The sequence below is a fragment of the Monodon monoceros genome, unplaced genomic scaffold (genome assembly GCF_005190385.1).
Source record: "Monodon monoceros isolate NGI ecotype Baffin Bay Population unplaced genomic scaffold, NGI_Narwhal_1 Super_Scaffold_16, whole genome shotgun sequence".
Classification (NCBI taxonomy): Eukaryota; Metazoa; Chordata; class Mammalia; order Artiodactyla; family Monodontidae; genus Monodon; species Monodon monoceros.
Genome location: NW_021703772.1, coordinates 73,127,237 through 73,142,308, shown reverse-complemented (window position 1 = coordinate 73,142,308; position 15,072 = coordinate 73,127,237). Strand labels below are relative to the sequence as shown.

Sequence of the window (15,072 nt, the reverse complement as noted above, 5' to 3'; positions counted from 1 at the left end):
GGTTTCTGTTTGACATTTTTAGGGCAAAATTAGAAAGAGAGAGAGAATTTCTAAGGCTTTTTGTGTTTCCATTATGTATGGTGGAGATTTCTTTTTCACCTTTTCCACTTTTTCAGATATATGATAACAATGGTTTTTTCCATGTTTTTCCTTCTCTGCTCTTTCCCCTGGACAAGGAAGAAGCTACCACTTAATATTTGAAACAAAGAGCCGGATGTATTATTCACTAAGTAACGGAGAGCTCTGTTTGTAAGACACAAACTCTCTGAAGAAAGAGGATGACTGCTCTTAAATAGGGTTTGGGGAAGCACCAAGCTCAGATTGGTGGCCTTTCAGAAGTGGGCGTGGTCAGGTATTGGCTGACCTGCTGCCATGGAAAGAGCAGTCACTGAAGTGTGACTGCTGCTGACTGGCTGACTTTCAGAAGTGTATGGTTGTTGCTGATTGGCTGACTTTCAGAAGCATGGTTACCAATTCAAGGTTGTTAACTGATTGGCAAGGGTTTAAACCTGAATTTGGTAGTTACTTGTTATTATGATCAAAGCGCAGTCAGTCTTTCTTTCTTGAATTTAGAGTATTGGCACTTCTTATGTTCACCTCCCCCTGGCCACCCCCTGCCATCTCAGGCAGCCTCTGCACTCATCGTGCGTGGTGTGAAATATTAGGGAATATAATCTTCATGAGTTCCTTGAATCTTAAAGTGCCTATACCTTGGCACTCTACCCTAGGGTAAAATAGGAAATATTGATACATGGCCCCTGCATGGGCCAATCCCCCTTCCAGAGGCAGCTTTGTTCAAAGCTCATGCAATTCTTTGCCCAGGACCCCAGATTTGGCCTCAGGCTGCATTCTAGCAGTGACACCATCAGCAGTAAGCCCATCAGTAGTAAAGTACCAATATCTCACTTGGAAGAAGCCTATTTGCCATCTCTGCTCTCAAAGCATTCCAGTCAAATTTCACTACCCTGTGCCCCATTCTTTCAGGCTTCTCCTTGCCGTGCCGATAAACCAGGTGAAGAAAGAGCGCTCCTGGCAATATAATGTATTGAATATTTCACAATGCAAGGTTGTCCCATAACTGTTAAGGGAAAAGACCCTGATCTTTTCCCTTCCACAGTGTACTCTGTGGAATAGACCTATTCCTGAAAGGAGAAGCAGTAGTGTGTCAGTTAAGAGCACAAACACATGGATTCTAATTCTAGCTGGTGTGATTTACCAGCTGTATGACGCTGGGCAGTTAAACTCCCTGAGTCTCGATTGCCCCATTTGTAAAATGATAAAGGCTTAAAGCACAGTACTTGTCTCACAGGATTACTGTACGGATTAAATGAGAGGAAGATATAAGACATTTAGGATGGTACCTGGTAGATACTAAGTGCTCAAAATGTTGGTTATATCATGATTTGCTATTTTTTTCTGTAAAAAATTCTGATGATACAGTAGGATAAGGCCTGATCTGGGAGTCAGAAGGCCTGGGTTCAAATATAACTAATATTCCTAGTCATGTGGCCCAGGCTTTAACTTCTTAGAGACATAACTTCCTCATTTACATAATAAGAATACTTGCACTGCCTACATAATTGAATCTAATATTTACTAACTTTGTGGTGCTATTTAAATCACCTTCCCAGAGCTTCAATTTTCTTACCTGTAAAATGGTGCTAATAGCTGCTCAGTCTAAGAGATAGGGTGGCTGTGAGTATTAAATAAAATAATATAGATGAAATTATAAAGAACCACAGGTGTCCTCGTTACTTAAGGGTAATTGATATTTAATAATTGGTGTTTTAAAAATTAAAGGAGAAATCACTTAAAACAAGATCCAGAATTTCACCATATATGGCAATTTTTAATGTATTGATTGAATTTTATTGTTAGAAATGAAACAAAACAAGTTGGTGTCTATCTTATATTTACCAGAATCTTATCTTATAATTATAATTATTTGCTAATTTTTAGAATCAGAAAATGAATCAAGTGTTGATTTTTTGGCTTAACGTGGCTGACAAATTTTTTTAATTAAAAATAAAATTTTCTTCCAGTTTTATTGAGATATAATCAAACATACAGCACTGTATAAGCTTAAGATGTACAGAATAATGATTTGACTTATATAAATCATGAAATGATTACGACAGTAAGTTTAGTGAATATCCATCATCTTATTTAGATACAAAATAAAAAAAAAGAAAAAAATTTTTTCTTTGTGATGAGAGCTCTTAGGATTTACTCTCTTAACTTTCAATATACAACATAACAGCAGTGTTAATTATATTTATCCTGTTGTACATTACATCCCTAGTACTTATTTATCTTATAACTAAAGTTTGTACCCTTTGGCTACCTTCATCCAATTCCCCCTCCCCTTACCCCGCACCTCTGGGAATCACAAAACTGCTCTCTTTTTCTGTGAGTATTTTTATTTTTGAAGTATAATTGACCTACAACACTATGTTAGTTCCTGGTGCACAACATAGTGACTCACTATTTCTATACATTACAAAACGATCACTACGATAGGTCTTGTTACCATCTGTCCACCATGGAAAGTTATTACAATATTATTGACTATATTCTCCATGCTGTACATTTCATCCTGTGACTTATTTATTTTGTGACTGGAAGCTTGTACCTCTTAATTTCCCTCATCCATTTCTTTCATTCCCCCACTTCCTTTCTCTCTGTCAATCACCTGTTTGTTCTCTGTATCTATGACTCTGTTTCTGTTTTGTTATGTTTGTTCATTTGTTTTGCTTTTTTAGATTCCATACATAAGTGAAAACATATGATATTTGTCTTTCTCTGACTTATTTCACTTAGCATAATACCCTCTATGTCCATCTATGTTGTTGCAAATGACAAGATTTCATTTTTTTTATGGCTGAGTAGTATTCCATTGTCTATATATACCACATCTTCTTTATCCATTCATCTATTGATGGTCACTTAGGTTGCTGCCATATCTTGGCTATAATGCTGCAATGAACATGTGGGTGCATATACCTTTTTGAATTAGTGGGTTTTTTTTTTTCTTAGAAAAAATAGAAGTGGAATTGCTGGATAATATGGTAGTTTTATTTTTAATTATTTGAGGAACCTCCATACTATTTTCCATAGCGGCTGCATTAATTTACATTGCCAGCAAAGTGCATGAGGATTCCCTTTTCTCCATATCCTCACCAACACTTATTTGTTTCTTTTTGATGACAGCCATTCTGACAGGTGTGAGGTGATAGCTCATTGTTGTTTCAATTAGTGTTTCACTAATGATTAGTGATATTGAGCATCTTTTCATGTGCCCATTGCCATCTGTATGTCTTCAAAAAAATGTCTGTTCAGGTTCTCTGCCCATTTTTAAATCAGGTTGTTTGTTTTTTTGATATTGAATTGTATGAGTTCTTTGTATATTTTGGATATTAACCCCTTATCAGATACATTGTTTGCAAATATTTTCTCCCATTCAGTAGGTGGCCTTTTCATTTTGTTGATAGTTTCCTTCACTGTATAAAAAGCTTTTTAGTTTGATGTAGTCCCATTTGCTTATTTTTGCTTTTGTTTCCCTTGCCTGAGGAGACAGATCCAAAAAAATATTGCTAAGACCGATGTCAAAGGGTGTACTGCATACGTTTTCCTATAGAAGTTTTACAGTTTCAGGTCTTACATTTAAGTTAATACATTTTGGTTTATTTTTGTATATGGTGTGAGAAAGTTTGACAAAATTTTAAGAGCCACTTCACTTCACATTTGACTTTTGCTACACAATTATTGAACAGGTCATGTTTTTTTTTTTTGCAAAAATATTAAAGAACTTCACTTATTCTCCCAAGGGTCTTTTAATTCTCTGATATTTAAATCACTCTTTTATGAAGCTCAAGCTGTGTCCTCGTCCAAGTCAGATGAAAGCCTGCATCTTTTGCAGAATATGCAATTTCACTTTGTTGCAATCAATTTGCATTTGATTTGCATTGTATTATTGACCACATGGGAGTGTCCAACAAAGATCTTGCTAGCTTGTTTGAGGGTCGACACCAACGTAATAGGAGGTTATTAAGTGGGAACTAATTACAAAAGTGGTCAGTTGATTAGTGAACCTTTTTCTGTCCTGAGAATTTTTGCTTCCCCACCTAATCTTGGGACTGCATAGATGTAGTTAATGAGTTCCCCTACTCCCATTAAAACTGTATATGATGCAATTTCCAAGAATTTGATTGGGATCAAATTTTTAAGAACCAGATTGTGTTTCATATGCCCTTGGATGGGAGACACTATTTTGATGTTTCTCAAGTAAAATGAAAACCCTACCTAATCGCTGACTTAATCTTACTTTCATAAGTCTGGATTTCCAGGAATCAGATTTTCTTAGAGCAGGGTACATCCACTTTTCTTCGGTGAGTTGGGGCCAGTGATGTGGTCTCACTTTTTTCTCTGCAGGCAAGGGACCAGGTCCAAGACCATTTTGCAGTAGGCACAGGTACAGCAGGCATAGAAGTAAGTCCCCTACCTGCAGGGAAAGAGTGAATTCTTACGGGAAGCACCTCTCCCTTTCCGTGCTGCCTTGACTAATATAGGCCTGTGGAGTTCTTTTCCATCCTCTGCAGGCAAGAAGAGTTGATGATTAAAGACATAAGCAGGCCAGGAAAGAACAAGCTCATCTTTTCCTGAGCACCTCCCATAACCTGTAACATCCCCTGACATGTCTGGAAGGGGAAGTGTCTGATGTTTGTCATCATCACAAAAGCCACTCTTCCCCCACCTTGAACCAAACTCCACTTTCCAATCCTGTGGGATTACCAGTGAATACGGCTGAGATCAAACAGGATTTCATGGTGCTTTTGTTAGATTTCCTAAACAGGCAGCTGTGGGCAGAAATTTAAACAAACAACAGGCCTTTTAAGGGGATCCTGAAATAATCTTGTCATCCTTGACCTTGTCACTCGTTCCCACAGTCCGACCTTAGTATCACAAGAAGCCTGTGCTCTGAGGAACTGGGGAGACCCTTCTGAGTGTGCTTTGTTCTCCTCTTCCTCCCAAGGAGGACAGCAGGTGGGAAGGGGAAGGAGAGAGAGGCTGGGGCCTCTGAAGAGACTGCTGTGCTGGCTGGAGAGGAAGGGAGACTCCATACTGTTGGGAGGAGGCCTTCTGAGGAAATGAGCGCTTTCCACCCCTCCCCAGCCCCAAGTCCTCTCACGACAAAGTGGCCGCTGCAGAACCTCCTCCTGCCAGGTCTAGGCTTGCAGAAGCTCCTGCACCCCGTCCACAAAGACCCAAACCAAATGCTGACTTCCTCAGAGCCTCATTTCTTTGCATCTTAAGGCAGTCCTAAATGCTTGTAGCTTCTTATTTAGGAGAGGGAAGAGAAACCCTCTGGGGAAAATCCCCTTTGAAACACTAAGCTCTAATGTTTAAAATCTGTTAGCAAACCACACACTTCTCCACTCTCGCTGGGGCAGCTGTTTTCTCTCCAAATAAATCCCAGGGCTGCTGAGTATTTTAATGAGAGATTTTTGGGGTCTCCTTTAAACTCTGCTCTAAAAGCCCAGCCTCAGGGGGACTGGCCTGAGACCACCTCTTGCAGGCTACAATCCTGTTTATAAAATCCTTTGTGACTGGTGTGTCTGGAAGGTGGATTTAGGAACACTGGGTCACGCTGGCACTGCAAAAGGGCGTCAGGTGGTGGCCAGCGTCCTGGGATGTCAGAAGTCATGCCTGGCAGATGGGCGGAGAGAGTTGGAGTCTCCACGGGGGCATCAGATGCTGCCTACCTTTGGTGGTTGTCACCTTAGCCATGCAGGGGCTCCCAGAGCATTCATGGAAACAAAAGGGAGAGATGCAGTGCATAAACACGGCAGAGTCTGAGGACACCTTGAATGGAAAAGTCGTGTTGCTCTGTCTGAAAAATGATGATTCTATGGGAGAGGCCAGTAATGGGGAGATAGGAAGCATAATTCAAGGGTCTACTACGTGCTTGCTTAGGAAGACCCAGAAAGCACAGAAGTCGTGATCCTGCCCATAGAGGTGCTAGTCATCTAGTTGGGGAGATACGATGAAGACACTTGAAGTTAGGAGTAATTCTTTGGGGGTAAAATGCCATATTAACTCAAAGTTTAGCCTCTGGCATTTGATTTCTTTGCACGAATTGTGTTTCCAACAATTTACCAGCTCTATAAGCTTGGGAAAGCTTCTGAATTGCCAGGAGACCCAGTTTCCTCACCTTCCAATGTGCGTATCATTGTACCCACCTCATAGGGTTGGTGTGGAGATTAAATGCCTGTGAAGCACTTAGCCCGTAAAAGGTACTCAATAAATATTAGCTATCGATATTATGTGTTATTCAAAGGGGGAATGTAATAAAGCTCTAAAGTAGTGTGGCATGGCCCAGAGTGACTAACAATTCCGAGAAATGGAAAATAAGTTGCATTTGGGATAGGCTTGGAAAAACAGGTTGGAATTATCAGTGGAGGGGTCAAAAATCATTTCAAAGCGTGCAAAAATAAAAAAAGCGAGAGAAGGCACAGACAGCAATGTTTCTATTCTTTTTTTTTTTTTTTCAATGTTTCTATTCTTGAGCCAGTTTGCACATCGGCCTGCCTAGAGCAGGGGAATGGTGAGCATGGAGAGGTTCTGGATTAGTTTACAAGAGCAGAACCTGAAAACTGGACTGAGGCAAATCCAAGTCGACGTGATAGGGAGGAGGGAGAAGTCGAACGTGTAAGATTCTGAACAGGAGAGGATGTGGTGAAGGTGGAGATTCAGGAAGACTATGGGGGCAAGAATTTCAGAATAAGGGAGTAGAGAAACCGTAGTCAGCCCAGCCAGCTAGGGCGACATGGTGGTGATCTGGGAAAGTGACAACTGGGATCTAGGGTAAGGTGGAGGGATTGCTTAGAAAGATTTTTCCAGGAAACATGAAATAAGACTTGGTGACCCTCACGTGCACAATATATACATTGTGGAATATGAAAGCCTTAACCGAAAGCTTTTGTTCTTTCAGATATTTTCGTTCTAAGGAACAGAAATGCACTCAAGTTAAATCAAGTAATTAAAGATTTGTACAGAAGCAAGGGGACTCAGGAAAAGCTCAACAAATAAATGAACAAAAGGAGTCCTCAAGGAGACAGTAGCTGGAGAGAGTCTTCTATAACCCAAATGGCTCTAATAAGATGACTGTGGGTTTCATTTTACTGCTCTACCAATAACAGACTTAATTTTTCTCCATGTGTTGCATCTCAGTTTTCTCACTTCTGACCAACTCCCTCACCCTTTATAAATATATTTCCTATTCTCTATAGTGCAACAGGGACACTATTGCAAAATATTAAACTAATATGTTTTACCTTTCCCCTTAAGTCATATTCTTTTTTTTCTGTTTTTTTTTTTGGCTGCGTTGGGTCTTCGTTGCTGCGCATGGGCTTTCTCTAGTTGTGGCGAGTGATGCGCAGGCTTCTCATTGCGGTGGCTTTGCGTGTTGCGGAGCACGGGCTCTAGGCACCTGGGCTTCAGTAGTTGTGGCTCGGTGGCTCTACAGCGCAGGCTCAGTAGTTGTGGCACACGGGCTTAGTTGCTCCACGGTACGTGGGATCTTCCCAGACCAGGGCTCAAACCCGTGTCTCCAGTATTGGCAGGCGGATTCTTAACCACTGTGCCACCAGGGAAGTCCCAAGTCATATTCTTTGTACCTTTCCACCTCTGACACTTGCTCAGCCATAAAATCCCTTGTCTTGTGAGAAAGTAACAGGTTTGAAAACCAGTCTTGCATGAAAGAGAGGATTTTCTAAATCCCTTTAGAATTCTGGGAACTAACCTGGATGGATGAGATCATAGAATTCCTCCCAGAGAATGGAGATGACACCTTTTTCCATCTAACCTAGCTAAGCCCCAAGGCTTGACTAGTAATGGTAGGAGGATAGTATGATGCAGGTGAAGTGATGGGAAACCCCACCCTTTTTAGCCTGAAGGATGGTGGGAGAAAGAAGGAGGCAGAGGTGGAGGAAAGGAGACATCAGACACCTAGTTTTCTCTTCTTCTTATCTCCTGCCACCTCAAGGTTGAAGGTCAAGGGCAGTGGGTAGCATTAGGAACATCTAGATAACCTTGGGTACTTAAATAACATGAAGATTCTGCTTCACTTCACACCTGGAACTCCGGAAGGCAACGATTCCCATGTTGCCCTCTGCAGCTCTCTGCGACAGCCTCATCAAAGTAAACCTAGAGGTGCTGTGTGGCAGAAAGGATGAACTTTCTGATGCTTTACTGTTTTTGGCTTGCCTTTGGTGCTCCAGTGATGTGGATTCAACGTGGAGGAAACTGAGTGTTTGGGGAGCTCTCTTTCTTAGCAAGAGTGTTTCGGTGCAGCAGCAGGTGAATGGGAGAGAGTCATAGCCCTTTACCTTCAACAAGAGCAGAGTGAGGCCACATGAGCCAAGGAGGGCCACCAGCCACGGTCCACACTGCAAGAGGCCAGATCACAAGTGATGCCACCTGCCAATGGCCGTTGTGAGTGCCAGCAGGGCCAGCTGTGACCAGGTGTTCAAGGGTGATGGCTGTGGAGACTAGAGGAGACAGAGGATATTGAATGGCTTTAGGCTTCTTTCCATTCAGAATCACAAGGTCACTTAAGCCCCACTCACCCCACAGACCCAGGCGCCATATTGAAATAGAGAAGGAAAGCAATAAAATTCTAAAAAATTGAGTAATACAAAAGAAATACCAAAATTATTACCTCAAGCTAAGAACTAAAGTATTTTGTTTTATTTTGCTTTGTTCCTTTTGTTACTCAGTGGATGGGGGTTCATGAAGAAGATGAAAGGAGTCAGAAATCAAATGAAGAAGCTATATTTTCTCTGCACAGTGGGACTGTAGTTTACATGAATTTATAAACCTACCACGAGAGCAAATGCTTGCTCATAGTTTGCACTCCCTCAAACCTCACTTGAAAATGGTCCACATGACTTCCCAGCCAACCCCTCAATAGCTCGCTAAATCATTACCTACAATTTCATTTCCCACTGCTACGTGTCTGATTTGCACACAGTGTGTTAGTTCAGGGACTCTGCAGTCAGTGAATCTGCTGGGCCTAGATCGTGTTTTTTGAGCCAGGTTGTGAGGATTGGGATCTGACCTCTGCGTTAGGAAATAGGAGACAGAGCCATACACTGGGGAAGTTCCAGGAAAGTGTCTGAGGTAGATAAATTAATAGAACAGCCAGTTCTTTACTCTTCCACCTATGCTTAAAGTCATGACCAAAGTAAAACTGGGAAAAGTGCCCTGTGAAGGTATAAAAATGTTGAATCTTGACAACATGTTCTTTCCTCTGAGTCTCTCCAGTAGACTTACATAACTGTGACTGAGTTTCTCCACTACCATAAATAAGCTTGAGGAGTTCTGTACATTTCACCTCCTTTTCCCCTATGGGGAATCAGGGATCCATCGATTCTTTCTTATGCAGCATTTCATTTACATATTCTAGTTACTCTGACATTACAGTTAATAAAATGTTGGCATTATATGTTATAGTGGAATATGATTTTTCATAGAATCCAAATATATGGAAACAGAAACTAAAATCACAGTACGCACTATCCTCATTTTAAGATTCAAAAGAGAGTTCCTCATTTTGCAGTCTCTCTGGTTGTAATTATGAAAATCAGTTATCATTTTCTTTATGTGTGCATCTGAGAGAGTTATGGTTAATAGTCTAAGTCAGTTTATAATTCTATCTCACGTTGCATTTATTCCAAGTTTCATTCCATCCAAAAGAAACTTGGAGGTGTCCTGTGGTGTATCTCCTACCTCATAAACATGTTTGTCAGACTCTCCACATGTTCACCCAGCAGGGGTGTTGAGGTTCATTTAAAGGAAACCAATCGTAAAGCCCATGCCAGGTGATCCACACTGTAACATGAGTGTGGGACTGCTGAGCCAATGGGAAAGCCACATGATGACCTGAGGGGAGTTTGGAAATGTAGGTGGCTGCTGGTTTACTCATTCGTCTAACATCAGCATAAGTTGAAACCTGCCCTTTTTTCAAATTTGTATGTCAGTGGCAAGAAGAACATGCTGATATGAGGATTTGGTAGCTGACATCAGCTTTAAACCTGGGTGTTAGTGTCTACTCAGAGAGATCACATGGGTTTGCCCAAGGCCAAACCAAGAGGCCAACAGAAATGGGAAAGCACAGAAAAGTTTCTTTTTTTCTAATTCAGTGCCACTCCTTAGTGTCACATGTGTAAACAACATTCACTTCAATATCAGCTGTAATTGTTGAAAAATAAATTGAGAGAGGCACATTATAAATGAATGTACCTTCGATTATATTTGCAGGTAGGGGACAGCTCATCATCCTTATCCCATCCCCCCGTGGCTCATCCGTCAGTACATTTTTATTCAACCAGTATTTAGTGAACATTTACTATATGCCAGACTCTGAAATTGCTGGGGCACAAATCTTCTCAGCTAGCTTTTCTCCCAACTCAGCCCTGATGTATGAGGATATTTGCTTGTTTTGCTGGATTTTTACTCTTAGCACAGCTCAAAATCTGAAGAGAGAAGAGGTATGTAGGGTGAAGAGTCTTGAGCAGCGTTCAGTGGCGGTGGGCGAAAGGGTAGGGGCCTTTGAGAATCCACAGCTGGCTGTTCAACCAGAGATGAATGAAATGGTGGGACTGCTGGGCCTCTCCCCCCAAGCACCTAATCGAGTACACTAACCATTACTGGATGTGAAATGAGAAAGAACACAGGTTTTTGCAAGAACTCTTCTCATATTTTGTGCTGTGTGTGGTTGAAAGGGATACTTGGACAAGACAAGTGGGCTGGGGCAGTGTGAGACTGCCCACTCGGGAGGCTTTCGTAACAAGGAATGTTAAAGCGTATTTTTGTTTTGCTGCTCCTCTGTGTGGTCGTAGCCAGGGCTGAACTGAACTGCTCAGGAAAGCAAATGAAACTGAAGGCTCCCCACATACCCTCCCTGTCAGTTTCTCCCAATGTAGCACATAGTCTCTCCTCTAAGTCAAACAAACATTTAAAGAAGATTGGTTTAAAAATTGCAAATTATTAGCTATCCAAGATTCCCCCTTCCAAGTCTAACCATATTCTTCTTGTTTCTCTTGGACCTAGCATTTGAGTAGCTTGAACAGGAGGGAATCAGAAAGCCACATGAGGACCTGAGGGGTGTCTGGAAATAGAGGTGAAGACCCACCCAATTTCTACCTGTGCCCCTCTTGCTGCTAAACAGAGCAGGCTCTTGAAAGATGTCATGGGAGTGATTGTGTCCTTGGCCTTCTCTCCTTTTCCACTGCAACATCTCCCCTCCTCCAGGGCTGAGCCCTGACAATTTAGGTCTCCCCAGTATGGTTCCAGACATTCTGCTTGCCCAGCCCCATCACAATTTAATTATTATGTGTCTGACCCCCTTAGGTTTCCACTAGGTGACTTTTACTAAAAAGTACCATATTCTAAAATAATGGTTGGCTATGGACCCATGTCTAACTTCTTCCCCACAGAAAGACAGAGATTAAAAGCAAAGGATGAGAAATAGATGGTTATTCTGAAGGCATGCAGCTGTCACAGTAGGCTCTGGGACAGATGGAGAGTGATTTGGGGGCTTGTGCATCTGAGAGTGGCACACTCAAAATCACAGCACGTTGTGGGGGGTGGGGAATAAAAGCCTCCCCTTTCATGCCACAATCCTTCTCTCTTCTTTTAGCCTCATCAGTTAAGTTCCAAGTTGTTTTCAGGTGCAATGCAAACCAGAGGACGTCAGGTCTTGTTAAATGTTCTTTCCCGCATTTTCCCTTTTAAATTTCCTCATCTGTTTGTGGCCCAGCATTTCATAGCAGAGAATGGTTTTTCAGCCTCTTTCATTTGAGGGGGTCATACATTAGTGAGTCTTCTTCTTACTGTGAAAGATAGGTGCATGGAAATCGTAGTCCGGGAGAACAGGCTGTAGCCATCAGACTTTCACATACTCTGTGGGAAGTAGCAGTCCCAGCACTTTAACTGCCTCCTGAACTTGGGCTCTAAGACAGTTTCAAAGGTCTAAGTCTGCAGTAGAATAATTGTCAGCTTTCATCTGAAATTCTAAAATGAACTGGGGAATATTACCTGCAGAGAAGTTTGTAAATGTTTTCCCTTCATTTCTTATGATCATACATTAGAATTTGAACATATTTGTTTAAGGCTTACACCCTGTTGACAGTTTTACCTTGGAAGAGACTTGAGCGGAATGGCTTTTAGGTGATATTCTTTATTTGGACCAACAAGCCCCATCACAACTTAAAATAAAAATCTCTTTGGCTCCAGGGTTCTTCTTTCACAGTGGTGATTTGTTTTTTATTTCTAACAGTCAATCTCCTTGATTTCCTCAATTTTTTTTTCTTTTGTTTTTTCCTGAGCGGAGAAGTGGAAATATTAAGAATAACAGGCAACAACGGAGAGTGGAGGGGTTTATGTTTTGTTCCTGACACAGAAATTTAGCAGAGAAGAGTTTGGCTAAAGAGATTCGTAAGAAATAAATAAGCACCTTCACGGGCTAAGGCTTTCCATGAGTGTATTCCAGAATAGACCATCTCCTGGAGACAGGTAACATATCATTTTCTTTATTTTGCATTTTTAAGAACCTGTGAGAGCCGTTAGCAACTATCAGCTAAAGCACAGAGGCAGAGGCTCTAAGTGAAGACTGGGAAGTAAACAGTTCGGCTCCAACTTGTTTACATGGATTACCTGGCTTAGTTTCTTTTCTGTTTTCTTTTCATGTACTACTTTATCCTGTCCTTGTTCCCTGATAAGGTAAGAGATGAAAAACTGCATTAACTCCAACTGTAAAATTCCAGCCTCTAAAAGAGACCTTAGAATAAGAAGGATCTGGCATTTACTGAGTGAACAAAGGGAACAAAAATTCTATGATTCAAGGAACTTTTTAAAATGTGTTTTTATTTTCTGCAATCAAATGTGAATATGGAATTTGAAACAGGATGACACTCAGAAGCAGATAATATAGCTGGTTGTGAGCTATTCAAATTCACTGAGGGACACTCTAAGGAATGTATGTATGGAACATCCTTCATTTCATAATAACTGAATTTGTTTACTTTAATTTTTTCCTATGAAATTTATAATTTAAATTCCTCAGTCAGATGCTGAGAAAGGAAGGGGTTCGCGGGGACAAAATCCTACAGCACTGTGCTGAGGGCATACGGAGGAATATCTGTTTTTCAGAATCCAGACATCAGAAGGGATAATTAAAAAGAATTAACAAATTTTACTTGGATAGAAGACAATAGTTACTAGCTTGTACCAAGCACAGTGCTATTCACATACAACGTTCCACTGAGTCTTCACAAAACCCAGCTAGTAGGATACTATTATTCCCATTTCATGGGAGTGAAATATAGGTATTTTGAAATGTAGGTAATTTTCCTAGCTGTCCTGGCACACACATCTTCTAACAACAAATCATGCGCTCTTCTTCCTAACCCAAAAGGCCTTCCAAGTAAATGTTCTCCACTCCATGGCGGATAATTCATCTTCCAGCTGTAAAAACACAGGGGGTTTGTTAACCCCCTTAACCTGGGGTTAAGGTTGCCAGATTTAGCAAATAAAAATGTAGAACACCCTGTATATGTCCCAAATATTGTATGGGACACACTCATACTAAGAGATTATTCACTGTTTATCTGAAATTCAAATTTAACTGCTGTCCTGCATTTTATCTGGCAATCCTAGGTGGGGGACTATGGGCACTTGCTGAAAAGGAGGAACCTGAAGGAAAAAGCAGGTAAGAAATTGGAACTCAACAATGAGTCTAGGGTCCAATAAACAGTGAGGGATCTTCCTAAGGAAAAAAAAGCTGTGCCTTAACTAACTTAATTTTCACATGAAGCTGCAGGAGAAAATGTGATGGTAGAGATACCAGGATGTGTGTGATGGTAGAGATACCAGGATGTGTGTAAACTGGGAAGAAGTACACTTGTGGTAAATGTTCAATAAACAGTGACCACATTGAGTTACTATCATCTGGAAAGGACTCATGTACTGGTAGATCCCTAATGGCTAATGCCCTGGACACCAAGAGTAGCCATTCGTTATTCTGGTCCTGAGTGACTGAATTAAAAGCACATACTTTGGAGTGATATTAACTACCAGGTATTAACTCTGTCACTTTGATCAGGTTACATATTGTCTTTGAGCTCCAATGCCTGTATTTGCATAATAGAGTTTATATTACTCTAAGAACTATTTTACTCAATTAATGGCAGAAGTGGCTTATGTTCTTCCTTCTCCTCCTCCTCATAATCTAGAGTAGGAATTGGTAAACATTTTTTGTAAAGTCCCAAATAGCAAATATTTTAGGTTTGATGGGCCATAATGGCTCTGTCACAGCTACTCAATTCTGCCATTCTAGTGAGAAAGTAGCCACAAACAACATACAGAAATGGCTGTGTTCAATAAAACTTCATTTACGAAAAGAGGTATTGGATTGGATTTGGCCTGAGGGCTGTAGTATGCTGATCCCTGATTTAAAGCAGGGCTCCCCAATCTCTTCCCAAATCTCATCATCATGGGGAAAGGATGGGGAAAGAAGGAAAGGGGTACTGCCGGACCTGGTGAACTAGCAGGAATTTATCTCTGACAGGGCACCAGTTGTACGTAGTGAATAGGAAACCGCTTCTTTTTTAATAGCCTTTCTATTTTTAGAGCAATTTAAGTTCACAGCAAAACTGAGAGGAAGGTGTAGAGATCTCTCGTATCCCCCCTGCCCTTACGCATGTACAGCCTCCCCATTACCAGCATTCCCCACCAGGGTGGTACGTTTGTTACAACTGATGAATCTGTACTGACACATCATCACTACCCAAAGTCCACAGTTTACCTTATGACTCACTCTTGTACATTCTATGAGTCTGGATATATATGTATATGTCATGGTATACTGACATGTATCCACCATTACAGTATCACAGAGTATTTTCACTGCCCTAAAAATCCTCTGTGCTCCAGTTATTTATCCTGCTCCCCTCCAACCCTTGGCAACCACTGATCTTTTTATTGTCTGCATAGTTTTGCCTTTTCCAGAAT

General features: G+C 41.1%; 1 protein-coding gene across 3 annotated transcripts in view; it reads right to left on the bottom strand.

Annotated features, from left to right (window-relative positions):
* CCDC148 (coiled-coil domain containing 148) overlaps positions 1-15,072 on the bottom strand; it is a 408,125-nt gene that overhangs the window by 18,595 nt on the left and 374,458 nt on the right. Inside the window, exon 15 of one of the 3 annotated variants that reach the window (XR_003793868.1) lies at positions 8,514-8,549. The exons of the other annotated variants lie outside the window; for them this stretch is intronic. The gene's annotated coding sequence lies outside the window, so the exon portion shown is untranslated. Of the gene's footprint in view, positions 1-8,513; positions 8,550-15,072 lie in introns of those variants that run through there. 3 annotated transcript variants of the gene reach the window in all.